Raw genomic sequence first — 4948 nt, forward strand, 5'->3', positions numbered from 1 at the left:
AAGTGAAGTGACTCGATCAAGGTCACACAGCAGCCCGTGGTGGAGGGGGGATTAGAACCCTTGAACTTCTCAATCCCTACACCCCGCTGCTTCTCCATGTTAAAAATGCAGAGAGAGACTACCTGGCTAAGGTTGACGCTGAGTAGATAAAGGAGAAATTGACTACCGAAAAGTTCACCTGTTACATCACCATAACTACCACAGTCATTTATTATGTCACAAGAGACTCATCTGAAAGGTCAGGCCAAGGGTATGTAACATGCAAAAAAGCCGGCCATATCTGCTCAGTGGACTGTGTGGGGGAAGTCTGCCCATTCGTGGGCGATAAGACTGTAAGCCCCAGTGCTCACTTCATTTTATGAAACGGATTTTCTTGCTGACAGTGACCTGAGGGAGGTTTTGTTATCAGTGTGAACTACAACAATTTGCTTCTTTCTGGACCGGAACCACTGGACTTCCCCATTGATCAGTGTCTGGAGGAGGGGTTTCTGGGAATTGTGGCTGTCAAGGCCCAGAGCAGGTAACTTGTCCATTATTATTCATTCATTTAATCGTATTTTTGAGGGCTTACTGTGTGCAGAGCACTGTGCCTGTCCTGGGGTTTGATCCCCAGAGCTCCCGACTCCCAGTTTTACAATGATAATAATAATGTTGGTATTTGTTAAGCGCTTACTATGTGCAGAGCACTGTTCTAAGCGCTGGGGTAGATACAGGGTAATCGGGTTGTCCCACGTGAGGCTCACAGTCTTAATCCCCATTTTACAGATGAGGTCACTGAGGCACAGAGAAGTTAAGTGACTTGCCCACAGTCACACAGCTGACAAGTGGCAGAGCTGGGATTCGAACTCATGACCTCAGACTCCCAAGCGCAGGCTCTTTCCACTGAGCCATGCTATGATCTTTCCAACTAGGCCATATGGCCTTCCATTAGGCCTCTAAATCATTTCTTTGCCCACTCTGTTGATGGGGATCCAATTTTGGTTCACTCAAGGCAAATGTAATTAGCCATTCTCCTGAATCAGTGAAGATGTGACCTGTCAATCACTCAATGGTAGTTATTCAGTGCTTATTGGGTGCAGAGCCCTGTTCTAAGCACTGGAGAGAGGTTTGATCCAAGAGAGCCAATAGACATGATTCCTGCCCACAAGGAGTTTACTGTCTAGAGGATGTGACGTGAAGAGTACCGCTCTGATGCTATTGGAGTGACCGCATTCTGGGACTTCATTTTCGGTCATCTGGCTTGCTGCTTGATACTAAGAATTACGCTAGATCACCCAATCTAGAAGGGAAGAGAGATGAATATAAGAGATGGGAGAAAGCAGGAAAAGTAGATAAGTACACGATTTAGAGCGTAGGTAACAGGGAAAGTATGTTAAATACAAAAGAACTAATTTCTAATCTCACTAAATGGTCAGTTCCTTCAAGGCAGGGATTGTGTCTATGAACTTTATTTATTCTAGTCACCCAAGTGCTCAGTAAGGACTCAGTAAATACCAGTGATAGTTTGATTGCTGTGAGGAGCTGTGTGTACTTGAGTGCAGTTGGAGGGGATGGGAAATGAACATTAGGAGATTAGAAATTGAGATGATGTTCAATTTTACCTGCCATTGACGTGATTTTTGTGTGCACAACAAGGCCAGAAGTATCTCCCTGGCTTTTAAACCATGCATCATGCATTCAGAGGTGAATTTTACCATCAGTGCTGTCTTCGTCAAAGAACAACTCTCTCTCTCTGTGTCTCTCTCTTCTATCTCTCTTTCTCTATGTATTTACACTGTGAGTCCCTTATGGGACAGGAACTGCATCGTAGCTGATTAATTTATATCTACCTCAGTGCTTAGAAGAGTGTTTGACTTCTAGTAAGGGCTTAGCAAATACAATAAATCACATGCATATTGTACATTGATGTGCACACAGTAAGTGCTCAATAAATATGATTGAATGACTATATACATATATATATGGAGAGAGAGAAAGATATGGATATGACTTTTTTTTCTGTCATGTTGATGGTATGTAAATTTGTGTGGTTGCCATGATTCCTGCCATTCCCCACTAACCATTGCCATGTATGTAAACCCTATATGCTTCCAGCACAAACCATATTCAATCGTATTTATTGAGCACTTAGTATGTACAGAGCACTGTACTGCTCTGAACCATATTGTGAACCACATTCACTGACCATCACAGGTCATTTGTTTCCTCCCAGGCCACTCTCCCTGGAAGAAGATGTAAGGGAGGCCCATTTTGCAGTGTTTCTATTTTGCTCAAAGCCGTTACCCTTGAAGAAGCTCTTTTAAGTGTTTATTTCTTGATGTCTCCCTGGCTTTGTCTGAACCATTTAGGAAACAGGATGGAAAACATAGCTTAAAGTTACTCTTGACTAAAGCCGCAATACCGGACAGAGCGGTATCTCCCCTCAGAGGCCCCCAAAATGGCAGAAAGAACGTTTCGCCCATGCAGATTAAGTGTCAACTCCATTTCGGCAACAATTTTGCTGTTTATTCATTCTCAAGAATACAATGCATTTGCCATTCTTAATGCAATGATTCCCGTTGTGAGAACTGGAGGCTGTTTTCTCACAGCCAGAAGCTAGACTAGGTTTTGCCAAGAATAAATTCACATTAGGACAATAAACTGGTAAGTTGTTCGTCTGTGAACTCTGCTTCAATCCCACTGGCTGGGTTCATGTGGAGCAATTAACCAGATAATAGCCCTAATGTGAGCATACATGGTCCATTTTAGCATAGGGTTCTATTACCTTGAAATTTACCACCCAATTCTTCTATTTTAAAAGGTCACCAGAGACACGTGTAAGCCTGAAAAGACTGGAGAGAGTCAAATAAGGATTTAGTTTGATTTTCTGGTTCTCATACTTTTTCCACACTAAGATTCCTGATGTCTTCTAGAGTATCCAATCCGATTCCCTTTTTTCTGTGGAAAGGTTACATGGGCAGGGCCGTGAGGATGAAGTTGTTTTTGATTTTGAAAGAATCCTTTTCCTAGGGAAAAAAATTGTTCCTGGATTTGCATGGTTCGATCTAATACTGAGCACCAAAATAACATCAATCTCTTAAGCAATCACATTTACAGAGTGCTATGTGGAAGACACGATCTCTGCCCTCAAGGAGTTTAAAATTTAATAGGCAATAATAATGTTGGTATTTGTTAAGTGCTTACTATGTGCAGAGCACTGTTCTAGGCGCTGAGGTAGATACAGGCTAATCAGGTTGTCCCACGTGAGGCTCACAGTTAATCCCCATTTTACAGATGAGGGAACCTAGGCACCGAGAAGTGAAGTGACTTGCCCAAGGTCACACAGCTGACGAGTGGCAGATCCGGGATTCGAACCCATGACCCCTGACTCCCAAGACGAGGCTCTTTCCACCGAGTCACGCTGCTTCTCAATACTAAAATAAACAACAGGTAGAGTGAACCATTGGGAGCTTAAAGATAGCGTAAGCTTCCTGAGGGCAGGGATCATGTCTAGTGATTCAACTGTACTCGCCCAACCGTTGTTCGAGCCTGGGAGTCGGAGGACCTGGCTTCTAATCCGGCTCCATTGCTCTCCTGCGGGTGACCTTGGGCAGGTCATTTAACTTCTCGGGGGCCCCAGTTACCTCATCTGAAAATGGGGATTAAATCCTACTCCCTCCTACTCAAACCGTAGGTCAACTCCAGTTTACAAAACCACATTTCACGACTGTGACAGTCACATGGTTTGTTGTGAGATGGAGCCATTCGTTCAATTAATCGTATTTATTGAACACTTACTATGTGCAGAGCACTGTACTAAGCACTTGGAATGTGCAATTCGGCAACAGACAGAGACCATCCCTGCCCAACGACGGGCTCACCGTCTCCCAATGTAGCATAAAGCACCACTCCGGCACATCCTGGGGGAGAGTGCATTCCCTCATTTGCCAATTATTACAGCCCCATTGTTTATTTTCAACACAGATTACGGTGTGCGAAGAGACGGTTCGTAACGTTTTACTACCTACCATCCATCAAATGGAAGATATTTCAGCACAGTGTCAGAAGTCATTTCAGAGAAGGCACATAACTGTGGAAGGAATCGACAGAGCTGCATGCCCACTGCTCCATCAATCTGCAGCAAACGCTGGAAGTTTTACAGTTTTGAAGACACATGCTGCTCTTTGAAAACTCAGCTCTGACTCTTCTACCCCTGCCAATACGCGTCGACAGAGATTTGATGGATCGCGCCGCAAGAAGCCCACTGACGGAGCATTGGCATATTTGAAATACTCAATTTGACTCCAAAGGAAAATAGTGTTTCTAAGTGCCCTGGACCCATCCAGAAACCAAAACATATGAACTCACTTCAAACGATGATATTGATTTTTTTTTTCTTTCACTCGGCTGTCGTTGCCAAATAACAAGTGCAACAGAGCCTCTCTTCCCTGGAGTCGATGGTATTGAAACTCCCTTGGATGCTCTATAGTTGTGATTAAGTATATGCGTGGGTATGAAAGAATAGGCTCCTCTCTTTACGAGTTTGTGTGAATGGTTTCTCGACTCTATTGGAATGATGGAGTCGCACATCGTCGACCGATATTGAATATTCCACTTACGGTATTTCATGAATTTAGCACAAGATCAGGATGAACAAATAATAATAATAGTCGTAATTCCTTCCCTGTCGTCTACGCACTTGGATCTGTACTCTTGGGGCATGTGGGATTCACCCCACCTTCAGCTCCACAGCACTTATGAACGTGTCTATGAATTATTTAAATTAATGTTGTTCTCCCCCTCCAGACCGTGACTCGTTGTGGAAAGGGAATATGTTTACCAGTTCTGTCACGTTGTATTCTCCTAAGCATAGATATATGTATAAAGAAGAAATAAGGATGTGTATAAAGGCCTGGGAGTCAGAGGACCTGGGTTCTAAGCCCTTCTCCGCCACTTGGCTGTTTGACCT

The 4948-nt window shown here is 43.7% G+C and overlaps 1 long non-coding RNA gene across 1 annotated transcript; it reads left to right on the forward strand.

Annotated features, from left to right (window-relative positions):
• Positions 1-254: 254 nt before the first annotated feature.
• LOC103170114 lies at positions 255-4517 on the forward strand. The gene is made up of 2 exons (XR_485974.3): positions 255-520; positions 3964-4517. It is a non-coding gene; the product is annotated as an uncharacterized LOC103170114 (long non-coding RNA).
• Positions 4518-4948: the final 431 nt, after the last annotated feature.

Source organism: Ornithorhynchus anatinus, chromosome 10 (assembly GCF_004115215.2).
Source record: "Ornithorhynchus anatinus isolate Pmale09 chromosome 10, mOrnAna1.pri.v4, whole genome shotgun sequence".
Taxonomy (NCBI): Eukaryota; Metazoa; Chordata; class Mammalia; order Monotremata; family Ornithorhynchidae; genus Ornithorhynchus; species Ornithorhynchus anatinus.